This window comes from Octopus sinensis, linkage group LG4, assembly GCF_006345805.1.
Source record: "Octopus sinensis linkage group LG4, ASM634580v1, whole genome shotgun sequence".
Lineage (NCBI taxonomy): Eukaryota > Metazoa > Mollusca > Cephalopoda > Octopoda > Octopodidae > Octopus > Octopus sinensis.
In genome coordinates this window covers 106,789,141-106,804,140 of record NC_043000.1, presented here as the reverse complement: position 1 = coordinate 106,804,140, position 15,000 = coordinate 106,789,141, and the positions used below count along the sequence as shown (strand labels likewise).

At 33.1% G+C, this 15,000-nt stretch overlaps 1 protein-coding gene across 2 annotated transcripts in view; it reads left to right on the top strand.

The window, feature by feature from the left end:
• LOC115211082 overlaps window positions 1-15,000 on the top strand; it is a 131,475-nt gene that overhangs the window by 102,146 nt on the left and 14,329 nt on the right. The window lies entirely within an intron of this gene.

Here is a 15,000-nt window from a genome sequence, read left to right as displayed (position 1 = left end):
TCCGTCGTATATATAATATATATATATATATATGTATATATATATATATATATATAATATATATATATATATATATATATATAATATATATATATATATATACTTTATTTTAAGCAGCAGAAAATTCAACAAAATCTGTTACTCTGAGTTTCTCGTTGCCGTTCATCAGACAGTTTTTGCTAGAATGGAACCGATATATCAATTCAATCTATACTCTTACAAACGCTACACCTTTAAAAAGAAATGGACTTGTTTGATTGGCCCTTTAGAAAAAACGGTCAATCTTCGAGCGATAAACAAAAAGGTCAAAAATATATGTATATATATATAAAAAAAACTTATAAAAATTATAAAATCCGAGGAAAAAACCTTACATTGAATAAAATACATATTGACGTTAATGAAGAAAGTGCAAATTAATGCATAGAAATTAAACCTGTTATAAATATTACACTGCAATACATATTTATATTAAAATCTACATATATATATCAACATACACAAAATTATGCGCGCAAACGCCATACATATACAGACGTATGAATATAAATCTAAATATACACATAAAAGCATGTGTACATATATTCACGCAAAACCATCTCGCACGCAAGTTAAAAAATGATCTATGTAGCGATTCTCATATACTGAGTAAGGGTGGGGGACGAAAGAAAGGGAGAGAGAGAAAAAGGAACGAAGGAGGTGTGGGGGAAAAAACGAAATAAGAAAAAAAAGAAAAAATTATGTATACAAGCAGTGTAACGGCATTATTGGCATATATGGAGACAAGTATACATACACAAGTTTGAATGGATACATATACATACAGTCGTGTATATGTGTGCTTAAGCACAGACATACTTTCACTTACACATACACAGATACGCATGCTTACAAATACATATGCTTTGCTATACACATACTTATATCAACGTTCTAATTTTGACAACATTGCTTTTTTTTAAAAAAAACATTGCTTTTTTTTAAAAAAAATGGGTGCATTAATAAAAATATATACGAAAGACATATAAAATAAAATATAACATCCTATTTTGGGTCATTTATAAATAATCAAGGTAATATAAATAATCAAGGTAATCCTATACAATACAATAACATGAAAACAATGTTGGAGGTTTTTCCTAATATATATGTAGAAACATAAGACTTTGCTATACGGATTAAGATCCGCATAGCTTGGAAACAAAATCCATCGTAGCGCTCATCGTTCAAGAGTCAAAATCAAAATCAAAAATACAAAATATATACTCTATCCATATGGTATATTTATATTCGACATTTTAAATTTAGCCGCGTGCGTACATAAGTTCATTAGCTCACTTCTTTGATTCAAAGAATTATTGTCTTTGAATAAGATGTACATTTTTTCTAATAGACAAAGCTTGCACTTGAAATTATTTTTGTATGCTCCATATATATATATATATATGTACATACATACACGTACACAATATGATTAAGATTCTGTTGAATTACGTACTTAAATTTAGGCTCCCTGCTAGTTCGGTATCATTTGCAGACCCCAACAATATTTATTTGAATATTGAATATCAAAACTCCGTGTAAGGGTATTTATACTCCAATTTCCTGTCCTGTGCATAGACTACGCAACCCATCTAAGTGAAAATATCCGCTCTTGGTAATTCAGAGATGTACTTTTTATATAAAGGTCCTTTCTATAGTATTTCCGAAGTGTAGATTCCAATTTAGGTGAGCAGAATATAAATAAGTAATAAAAATGAACCGGTGTCAATTCATTACGCCCGTTTCAAGCGGCTCCATTTAATTGATTAATGAAAACATTACATCAATTTGAAAGAAACCGTTCTCGTCAGATGACTACATAGGCTACCATCATTTAGAGACTCTTTGAATTATGGCAGTCTTATCAAGGTATGCTTTATTTTCTAAACTCATTCTGCCACAGATATATAAAAAAAGGAAACAATGTAAGCATTTTGGCTTCCCTTACTGATGTAAATTTGTTAAAAAATAGTTTATCCTTCATGTTTGAATTCTATGGGGTCATCTGACGAGAAGGGTTTCTTGCAAATTGTTGTAATGTTTTCATTAATCAATTAAATGGAGCTACTTGAAACAGTCGCAATGAATTGACACCTGTACATTTTTGTAATTTATATATGTGTGTGTGTGAGTGTGTGTGTGTATGTGGTGTGTGTGTGTGTGTGTGTGTGTGTGTGTGTGTGTGCATATATCTAAGTGTGTGTCTTTGTTTTTGTGTTCGTCCCCCACGAATTCTTGACAATCTGTGTTGGTGTGTTTATATTCCGGTAACTTAGCTGTTCGGCACAAGAAAGCGATGGCATAAGTACAAGGTTTTTATAAAAATTAGTCCTGGAGTAGATTTATTCAACTAAATAAAACCCTCAAGGCGATGCGCCAGCATGGCAACAGTTAAGTGACTGAAACAAATAAAAGATAAAAGAAAAAAAGATATATATATATATATTTATCTCTTATCTTTTACAATTTTTCAGTTTTATATATATATATACATATATATAATATATATAAATATATATATATATATATATATATATATATATATATATATATATATATATATATATATATATATATATGCACATACGTATATATGATTTAATTATTTTCTGAAGTGTATCTTGCTGTTATATATTATCATTCTAAATCTAATACTTTTCACTTTTATTGATACTTCTCCCCAATCACTTTGCACATAAAAATTATTTCCAGCTGTGAAATATAATTCCGCACACTTTCTCCCTTTCTATGTCTTTTTGAAATATACACATACATACGTACGTACATACATACACATATATACATATATATATGTGTACATATGTGTGTATATATAGATATATATATGTGTGTGTGTGTGTGTGTATGTGTATATATATAGATAGATAGATAAATAGATAGATAGATAAGTTTCTTTATTGGCCACACAGGGCTGCACACAGATGGGACAAGTTACAAGGTAGAGCTTTTCTTTTGGGAGATGAAGAAAACAAAAAACAAAAGAAAGGAAAAAAAGGGTGGCGTAGGTTTTCGATCAAGAGGGATCGTAAAAGGGAAGAAAAGAACAAAAAAATAAATAAATAAAATAAAAAATAAAAAATAAAAAGAATAAAAAGAAAAGGAAAAGGAACAAAAGAAAAGAGAAATGAAAAAAGAAGAAAAAAGGGGGAAAAGGGGAAGAGGAAAAAAAGATCGATAGATAGATAGATAGATAGATAGATAGATAGATAGATAGATAGATAGATATAGATATAGATATAGATATAGATATATAGACAAAGATATAGATATAGATATATAGATATAGATATGAGAGGTGTTGCGAGTTTATGTGAAGAGTGCATGCATTGTATTGAAACCATTCTAGTTTTATTATCTTTATCGCGAGTTTTTCATATTTTATATCTTCATATTTTGATATTTAGTTTATGGTTTGTGCAGAACAGTGAACTTCCTAGATCATTAACATTTCCTATACGTTTCATTATTTTGATGAAGTGATGTTGGTTTGTGTCGCTGTCTGTTCTTACTATGCAGTTCTAATGTGATTGATGTAGGCATTATCATAGGTATTCGAGATTTTGACCATAAGATTTATACATCATCGGTCAAGTGTTTTAGTGTTTCTTTATGATTATTTTATGATATTTATATATTTATTGCGCTGAAGTATATGTGTTATTCTATTATCATTCCATTCTTAATTTTCCATTATTGTGTAGAATTCTATATAGTATAGATGTGTTGTTTACTAATGTTTTCCTAATTAGTTTTTGTTTTATATGAATGATATAGTGCATTGAAATTACTCCTTGTTGTGAGAGCATGCAGCATCGGCGTGATAGTATCATACATATATGACCAGTATAAAGTTTATAAGATTCACGTTTGCAAATCGAAGTCGTAAATAACATTTGTCATTAATAACTTACTTGGGTTTACATGCCTGTGGTTTGTTATTGAGAAGTTTTTATATTTAGTATTCATAAAATATTATTAGTGTTTCCATTATAGTTTGTTACAATGTTTTGTGTTCTATTTAAGGAAATTTTTGATATATTCATGTATTCTTTGATAGGTATGCATTTGATTTATGTCATTCGCATCGTGGGTGGTTTATATAGTAGCGTGTGATATATTTATTCATATCTACATATACACATAGGATACGCACACAGACACATACACACATACATAGATACGCACACATATATTATTATTATTATTATTATTATTATTATTATTATTATTATTATAAGTATTAGTAGTAGTAGTAGTAGTAGTAGTAGTAGTAGTAGTAGTATTCAGTGAGAGAGCCGTGCATGCCATCAAAGTGACATCAAGTGATACGAAGCGCAACATACTCATCGTGACTACCCGTCCGTTAAGGGTACACCAGGCACATGTACCACAGACATAATGTGCGCGACATGGCGATCTCATATCAAGATAAGCAACGCATGACCCTTTCTGGTGGCGCCCAGTTAGAATTTTCTTCAGGTCGCGTAGCCCATCCCGCTAAAAAGGTCCCTGAATAAGGGTTGCTTAAGGATGTTGAACGAAACACCCATGTTTCCAGAGGTAAATTCTCCAAACCCCCAAAGAATTCCTCTCAACACAAAGCTATGATACTCCCCCACTACTTCTGCTTGTGATCAAAAATACACATATCGTCAGCCACTAAGGGACATGCTCAACTGATTAATGTCAAACAACTATCGAGCAAATCTCTGGTATTGAGCAGAATATTTGCTGCTGTTGTTGTTGTAGTAGCAGTAGTAGTAGTTGTTGTTGTTGTTGTTATTATTATTATCATTTTACTTCTCAGAGCTCTCGGTCTTACACTTGTTGATTCCGTGAAAACGGACGGCAGCTTATTGTTAAAGATCTCACAGAGTCTCTTTCCACAAATTATAAACTTTGGTACTTGGATGTTAACTTATCGTGAAAGACACTCAACACTCAAGCACCATTATTATTATTATTATTATTATTATTATTATTATTATTATTATTATTATTATTATTATATTATTATTATTATTATTATTTAAAACAATTTGATTCGGTCCCATGCGGCCTAAAGTTTCGCTGGCCTGCTAGATGAATTTTTACACATATTTTCTAATGTTAGACTTAACCCATCAACCAATTTAATGCCTCCATCATGGCTCTTGGTTGCCTTTAGTCGTGTCCACTTTGTAGTAAGCATCATAACTAGATTTCTGGTTTCATGATAACCCATGAGTTACACTTGTCTTTTTTTTTTGTTCTTTCAGCAACAAATATGGGTGTTTTGCGTGATTTAATTTTTATCAAATTTCTTTATGGTTTTATAAAATGATGAAATATATACTAATTCTAAAATGAAAAATATCTATTACTTCCAAATAAAATTAAATGAAACAAATTTCTCATTTCGATTACGCCCACACCCCGTAACTACTCTCCCATTTACCTCCTCCTCTTCCTCCTCTCTTTATGATGCTTTCTCTCTCACTGTGTGCGTATAGCGTTCCTTTACTCACTGTCTGCCACTATACCTAGTATGTGCATTCATCATGCGCCTGTTATAATAAATGTCTCTGTATCTCTTTTTACTGTATCACCCCTCTCTCTATACGATGTAAATCAACCAACCAACATATAGATATATATATCGGCTAGCATTATGTAGAGATTGCGGCAGAATAGTATTTGTTCCGAATTATAACGTTTAATGTTCTGAGTTCAATTCCTGTCCAGGTCAAATTTTGTCTTTCATCATTTCGGGGCCAACAAAGTAAAGTACTTGTCAAGTGCTGGGGTAGATGATATCAACTAACGCACCCCTTTGCAACTACTGGTCAGTGCTTAAATTAAAAGCCACTATTTTATTAAGGCAGAATTGTTAGATCGCCAGAAATTTTTCTTCATACTATTTTTTCCGGCTCTTTATGTTCGCATTTTGAGTTTAAAATGTTTAATGTTGATATGTCAGTTTTGTCTTTAATCCCTTCAGGATCTGTAAAATAAAGTATCAATTAAGTACAGGGGTAGTTGGCATAACTAACCCCCTCCCCTAAAAATTGCTTCTCTTACGCCTAAAGCAGATTTATTTAATTGGCGTCAGAAAAATGAAGGGAAATTTGGAAAACTAGTGGAATCATAAAAGGAAAGCGTGAACCACAAGCCAAATATTCGAATATAATTAGTTATTTTTTTACTGGAATAGCCTTGCCATTACCCTCAGATAATTCCCAAGATTGACACGTAGTCACATATCTTAGCTACGCCAGGCGATGATATAATCGATTATATCAACCTCAATATTTCATTGATATTTTTCTATCTTTTATTTGTTTCGGTCATTGCACTGCGGCTGGGGCATTGCCTTGAAGGGTTTAGTGAAACAAATCGACCCCAGTGCTTATTTACAAGTCTGATACTTACTGTATCGAGATATTTTGACGAACCGTTTGTGTCCCACCACAGTTTGACCGGTTGTCAAAAGGTGGCGGGACACAAACACAACACAAAGACATACATACACACATACACAACACACACATTTATACACGACAGGCTTCTTTCAATTTCCATCTACCAAATCCACTCACAAGGCTTTGGTCGGCCCGAGACTATAGCAGAAGACACCCAAGGTGCCACGCAGTGGAACTGAATCCAAGACAAAATGGGTGGGAAGCAATCTTCTTAACTACACATGCAAGCTTCAACCTCTAAAAGGAAGGATCGGAGACAAAGTCAATATCAGCGACATAAGGTGGAATAACTAAATCTAAGACATTTTGTTCGACGCACCATCAATACCGCCATGCACCACCCTTGTCTTCTTATTCATGCCACCATTTTGATATATATTCTTATACCATTTGTTTATGTCGTTGGTAGTGGTCTTGGTGATGGTGTTTACAATTACTGGATTTATCTTGAATAGTGAGGACATTAATATTTATTAGAAAAATCTGATTTATAACAATTTTTGCTTTTTGAAAAGAAAAAAATGTTTGTTGCCCAGAATAAATTGATAAATTGATAAAATAAGCACAAACAAATATTTAAAAAAAAACAACTTATTGGCAACTGCTGAAAGTTAAACTATAAAATGTTTCAGTTTCATTTTTTGTTTCGTTTAATGCTTCCTCTATGTGTATATGTGTGTGATTGTATATGTGTGTGTGATTGAATGTGTGTGTGTGAGAGATTGTATGTGTATGTGAATGTGTGTGCGCGGTGTATATATGTATGTTTATATAAATAATCGTCTATAAGTGTGTGCATGTGTGCATACATATGCCTCTGGGTATACCAGTATGCGTTTGTGTGCGTGCGTGTGTGTGTCAGTGCGTGCGTGTGTGTGCTTTATGTGTGGTAGCTTTATGTAAGTAATCATTTATGTGTGTGTGTGTATATGTGCGCGCATGTATTGCTCTATATGTTTTTGTACATGTGTCTGTATAAATTTACAAACCGGAACACAGGTGGGCACAACTTTTCGACTGTTAATCTGTCACCTTAATGTTTCAGACAGGTGTTAATTTTAGCGCAGGCGATTCTTTAGATCAGTGCTTCTCAAAGGAGGAGCCCAGTTAGGACTGTGAAAATGGCGGGGCACAAACGGAGATAATTTTTTCCTAGTTACTCCTTCCTAGAAGGATCGATCTCAAGGTCACCAGTTTTAAGGGACCACAAGACCCAAGTACACAAATACCTTGTCTGTTCACCTATGTATCTATTTCTGCGCACGTACACCTGTGAGAATGCTAGAGTGTATGTATATATATATGTATGTATATTTGTTTGTATGTATATATGTATATATGAATGTATATATGCTTGCATGTATGTATGTATTATGTATGCATGTATGTATGTGTGCGTGCGTTTGTATGTATGCATGTATGTAGTAAGTGTGTTCATATATGCAATCACTATTGTGTGTGCGTATGAATACCTGTGTATGTATTTGTGCGTATCTGTGTGTGATTATGCACGCATCTGCATACCTGATTATGTATGCCTGTATGTATGTATATGTTCGTATTCCTGTGCATGTAATCCTCTGAGTGTGTTTGAGCATATGTGTATACCCGAGTGCGTATGTATGCGCATGTCTGTTTTTTGTGTATGTGCGTATTTCTCAATGTGTGTTCGTGCTATATTCCTCTATATGTGTTTGTACATGCTCTCCATTGTGTGTTTGTGTACACCTGAGTGCATATGTCTGTATGCATATGCTTGAGTGTATTCTAGTGTGTGTGTACGTATATAACTGTCTATGAGTGTATATGTATGTATACGTATGTATATGTATTCTATATTTCTGTTTGTGCATATATTCTTCTGTGATTGTGCACGTATGGATATACCTGTATGTATATCTGTATCCATATATCTGTGAGTATATCTGTGTGTTTGTGTATGTATTCCTCTATGTGTATGTGTGGGGAAGTGGAGGCTTATGTCTTATTGGAAGCATTGAAACAACTCGTTTGTTATTTACGACAGTTCAATAAACTGAAGGAAAACAAAAAAAAAGACAACACCACGAAACTTTCTATAGCCACATAAATTGAAAGTGAGAGAAAATACATAGGCACGCATGGAGATTATAATGATTTCGTTCTTAACATGTCGGGAGAAGTTTTATTCGTTTTACTGCTAGTCTGCTAAATTTATGAAACATATGTGAGATTCGATAAGAGGCATAGCAAACATTAAATAAATAATTTTAAAATAAATGAATAAATGTATCCAGGTGACACAAATAAAGTCAAAAATAAAAATTGCTATAATTTCTGATATTATTACGGGTCTTCTAACGCGGCGAGCTGTCCTTGTGCTAACATTTGAAATCAGTATTATTACGGTTTCTTAAGCGGTGACCTGGCAGAATCGGTAGCACTTTGGGAAAAATGCTTAGCGGCATTTCTTCCGGCTTTACATTTTGAGTTCAAATGCCTTCAAATTCGATTTTGTTATATACATTTGTATGTCCTGGTGTTTTGGTTATGTATTTGTCTGAATGTTTTTTTTATTATACCTAATGCACCTACAATAATAGGAATTGTTTCTGTTTTTAGGCTCTACATTCGAATTACCTCTATTTCCAAATATTTGTACTTTGAGAGTTTCTGTTTCTTTTAGAGATACACTGTCATCTGTTGGTATTCATATATCGACTTGAAGGCATTTTTTCTTAGCGACCTCTGACGACTATATCTGGTCTATTAGCCTAGATTTCTCTATCTGTGTGTATTGCTATATCCCAGAGTATGATTGCTTTCTCGTTGCCGGCGAATAACGCTCTGGCAGTGTACCAACGTACAACTAACCAGAACAACATGCCAAGAAGATCTCAGTATATCTAGTGGGATGTTTTTCTACACCAAGCACCTGAAATGACACAGCCTGCACTGATTGATGCAACGAATCCAGATGCACAACATCCTATGGGACAGATGCAGGATGTCCCGAAATGAACTTCGTGCTGAACAAAGATTCGTACTCAATCCGTCTTCCGCTAAACTTGTGTAAATATGAGAGAGAAAAAAATATATATATGGAAGACTGTACTGGAAGTTTTATAGCATTGTACTCGAAGTTTTATTAAGCACAACGATCGTTTCGGCTAACTTCTGCTGAACTCCCTAGTGAGTAGTGAACGATATGATGGAATCGAATGTACTCCATAGTGCAGAAAAAAACCTCCTCAGGTTAGGTAATAGGTTCCGTGTTATGAGATGTACATGATAGATCGATAGCCACTACACACATTTTTCTCTCCTATTTTTCTCTCCTTTTTTCTCTCCTTGTTTCTCTCCTTGTTTCTTTCTGTGTTCTTTTCTGTGGAAGAGCGTAGGCTCGAAACGTTAAATACTTTTTCAATTCCCGAGCGTTATACTAATACATCTGTTTGTTTTCTACACCACCTGTCTTCGTCTTTTGTTTTTTTCGTGAATTCTCCCTATATATATATATATATATACACTCTGCATAGTATATATATATAGTGACTGACGCCCTAGGGAAAAACGTTCCGGCACTTTATTTCTGTCACCTGTCAACACTAATAAGATATATAAAGACATGACACAATCACAACAATATACAGAATATACAGAAACAATTGTTTATGCAAACGTAATACAAGAAAAACTAAACTCCTACGTGAAAACATTTAACTCCTGCGTAAGTTATAATAATGAGATCTGTTTAAATCTACATGTTCACATAAAAGTTGCAAATCTGTTAATTGAATTTATGATAGATGAATGTTGACTCATAAGACATTTTTCTATATATTTATAAGAGAAAAGCACATTACCCAGATTGAGACATAGTTAACAATACACTGTCTCTCGTAGCATACAGCTGAATATTTTGTAATTTGCAAAAAAGTAAATTAATTAAAAGTTAAGTGAATTAAAAGATCAAAGATTTCTGAATTAACACTTATAGGTGTTGCTTTAGAAATCTTTCCTCATTTAATTATGAATCTTCCACCGTCTGCAGATAACTTCAAGCGAACCGATAGACTGCTTCGTCGTGTTGTGACTTGTGACACCTGAAACATAACGTCTTTAGATGACGTGCTACCCACACTGACGCTCCTAAATATATAGAGAAATACGAATACTTATACTATATACATACAAATACATATATATGCATATATCTTTTACAAGTGTAAAATACATTAACGATATCCAGAGGGAAATTTTTTACTCAGTATTTTTTCCCTGTCAGCAAATTATATTTAAATAGAAAAAAAAAACTTTAGGCTTGTGAGCCAGACTTGGTGTCTTTCTTCTTCCTGTATGTGCTAAAGAAAATGTTTTATGGAACACACCTTTATACACACACAGATTATACGTATTACATACATACATATACACACGTATATATGTATATATATATATGTGTGTGTATACATATATATTATCTATATGTATATATATATATATACACGCAAGCACACACATATTTATATATAATACATATAATATGTATATACAAATATATATATAATGTATATAATACATGTACACACACACACACATACACACACACACACACACACACACACACACACACATATATATATATATATATATAAAGGTAAAGGTAAGGTAATGGAATATATATGCACCTACTGCATATATGTGATTTTAACATATGCCTATATATATATATCATATATATCATATATATATATATATCATAGGTGCTTATATATACATACATACATATAAACTGCTCTTTATTTCTCTCCCTAGCTATCTACCTACCTATCTACCTCCCTCCCTCACTACCTACCCACCTATCTGCATACATACGTACATGCATACATACATACATACATACATACATACATACATACACACATAGCTTTCCATCTCTTTTTGTGTTTGTGTATTTACGTATCCACCAATCAATTCATCTACCTGTATACATCTATATTTTCATCTTATCAATTCACGTATTTATTTACTTTAATCTGTATGAAATGCTGTGTGTAGCAAATTTGTTAGTTTTCAGTAAAAATAATTAAATTAAGTTCTATTACTAAATTACTAAATAATTTATAAGTCAATTTTTAGTATGATATCTCCTGAACAATATGCATATAGTTGTGTGTGTGTATGTGTGTGTGTGTCTGTGTGTGTGCTTGTGTGTGTAATTCGCTCATAGGTAAATTACTCCATAATTCATTGCCCTATGCACACGTATTTACGCATGCGCAAACACGCCAAATACACACACACACACACACATACACACGCATCTAATTGTGCGTGCACATATGAATGCGTACGTACGCATGTATGCATATATGAATGTATGTGTATATGCATATGTAAGTATATGCTTGTATGTGTGTGCATATGCATGAGTCTTTGTAAATGTAACGCACTTACGGTAACTAATGACGTAAACCGTTACGTTGCTAACCTTCTTCTGAGGTCACTTGTTATTAGGATAAATATGAACGTTTAATATTTTGTGATACATCAGATGTTCTTCGTTTTTGTCACCAATATCTTAATTTCAACGACGGCATCTAATATATTCGATACATATATCAGATATGTGTGTGCGTGTGTGTAGACGAGCTGGCAGAATCATTAGCACACCGGAAAAAATGCTTAGCGGCAATTTGCTCGGATCTAGGGATGCGTATTAGTGTTCTGTTATAGCTTGTATATATTATATGAGGTGCCCAATGCACCTACATGCCAACCAATTACTTGGGTTATCCCAGAAACAGCTGTAAGACTTCAAATCCACCTTACCCTAGTTAAATTATTCTAAATGACTTGAGATACTCGTTCTGCTTTGGTTTTGATTTTTCCTCTAATGTTATTATATATATATATATATATATATATACACACACAACACACCACACATATATATATATATATATATATATATATATATATATATGTGTGTGTGTGTGTGTGTATGGTGTGTGTGTGTGTGTGTGTATGCATGTATGTATGTGTATATAATGTACTGTTCCATGATTGTAAGATCAACAAAAAAGTTGTCCCTCTGGTGAGAGGTAAATATTATTTGATAAACACATTATATGTTTTTATGTGTTACTATTAGCTTCAGGTGCTGAGAGCATGCCAGACAATATATTTTTTAACACGTCAGGGGTCCTAATGCAATTACTTTATTGTATGTAGTGTGGCGGTCTATTACTACACCATTTAGGATAAAGTGGAAATTAGTCGAAAAATCCACACCATATGTTAACGGATAAAAAATGTAAGCTATGCGTAAGTGAAAGAACTCAGATCCTTTTCAGTTCTAAGATCACAAGCACACTGTTGAATTCTTGATCCGAAATTTTTAGCAGTTGTAAGCATATGGCTAAGTTCCTGTTGACGAATTGGAAAGTGCCACCCTCTCCGGATTGAACAACTGCACCATAGACTCTAAGTCACTATCTTTCCAGCCTAATATTTTACGATCTGAGGGGAAACAACTCTAATTCCTCTATTTTGCCTCTTTCTGTTTTCTCTTTCGTTTTCTAGTTTTTCAACATTCCACCTTTATATTTACTTGTTTCTCGCCATTTTTCGTTTTTTCTCTCATCCTATCGGCTCCTTTTTAGTTCGTTATGCCATATGGGCAGTGCCTGATGATTGTGCTAGAACACCAGACGTGTTAAAAGATACTGTCTGATATGCTCTCAACACATGAGACTAATATTAATACATAAAAACATGTACTGTGTTTATGAAATAAAAATTATATATATATATATATATATATACAGAGTGCGTAAGATATTTGTGGACAGGTTTATGTTTATAAAAAAACAGATATATAATAACTGATGATAAGTATTTATCAAAAAATGCTATGAGGATAAACATAAATCTTCTTTTCTATAATATTATTCAATAAAGCCACCTTTAGCTTCAACACTGGTTCTATCTGAGATCTAAATAACCCACATGCTTAAATCAAGTAGTCCTGGTTAATTTTGGACATTACTCTGACTATGGCAGCTTTCAAAGAACATTTGGTGTTATGGGCGTGTTCATTGACCTCTCTCTCTCGACAACACTCCACATGTAATAGTCCAATGGATTGAGATCTGGGGAATTAAGAGGCCAAATGTTAGGGGGTATGTGATCATGGAAATTTTCAGCCATCCACTCCTGTGTTACTAGAGCCATCTGTGATAGTGCAGGGTCTTACTGAAACACATATGACCTTCCATTGCATACACTGTCTATCCAGGCTTAACAGTTATTGCCAGGATCTCAATGTAGGTGACAGAGTTAATTCTAAGGTCTTGTGGAAAGAAGTAAGGAAGCATCACATGTCCTTCATTGTTGACAACCCCTAAAACCATGACATTTGCAGGAAATTCTGTATGCATAACACTTGGAACTTCAGAAGGGTCTGTCATTTCTTCTGTTAAGTTTTTGATCTTGCTCGAAGTTTTTCTCTATTGGTATTGATACATCGATTAGAAAGTATTTTTTTTATTTATTGTTGTTTTTGGTATTTTCCTTCTCAGAGCGCTCGATCTTCTTTGCTCTGATAGATTCTGTGAGATCAGACAGCATCCTGCTGTCAGAAGTCTCACAGGGTCTCTCACGGCACATTTTAAGCTTTGGTACTTGGTTGTTCATTACCGTGGGAGACATTCAACATCCAAGTACCATTCTCAAAATCCTTGCTGTTTCCAGCAGCGCACTCTTTTGGAATTGCTCTACTCTCATGTCAAATCCGATTTCTCTGACATATTTCTTGAACTTGGTTGTTAGTGATCCGAGTGCCCCCTACAACTACTAGAATGACATACACTCTCCTCATAGTTCACATTCTTGTAATTTTGTCTTTTAGTAGTCTGTACTTTTCAATATTTTCTAGTTCTTTGTCAGTTATTCGTGCATCCCCAGGTATTGCAATATCTATAAACTTATTATTATTGTTGTTGTTGTAGTAGTTATTATTATTATTATTATTATTATATTATTATTATTATTATTATTATTATTATTTATTATTATTCGTCTAAGTGCCTACTTATCCCTGTCATCTCATCTGTCAATTCAGTGAACCATTAAAACTTAAATGAGCAATAAACTTCGTATTGTATGTTATAATATTCTGTTATGATATCTTTTTTAATATATATATTTACACATGCATATATTTGCCATTTCATCATTTAGTTAATATCAGTTTCATTTATTGCTATAAGTCAAATTTAACTACATCCCATATATATGTGTGCGTATGTTTCTCTGTCTGTGCATATATATTTATGTATGTATGCACATAAGTATATATGTATGTACACCTGTGTGTGTGTGTGTATAAAGAGAAAGGGAGAGAGTGATTACTAATTCATTTTTTTTAGTAATTTCATTCCAGTCACGTACCTATATCGGTATCTCGTTATCGAGTCGCTAATGTACTGCA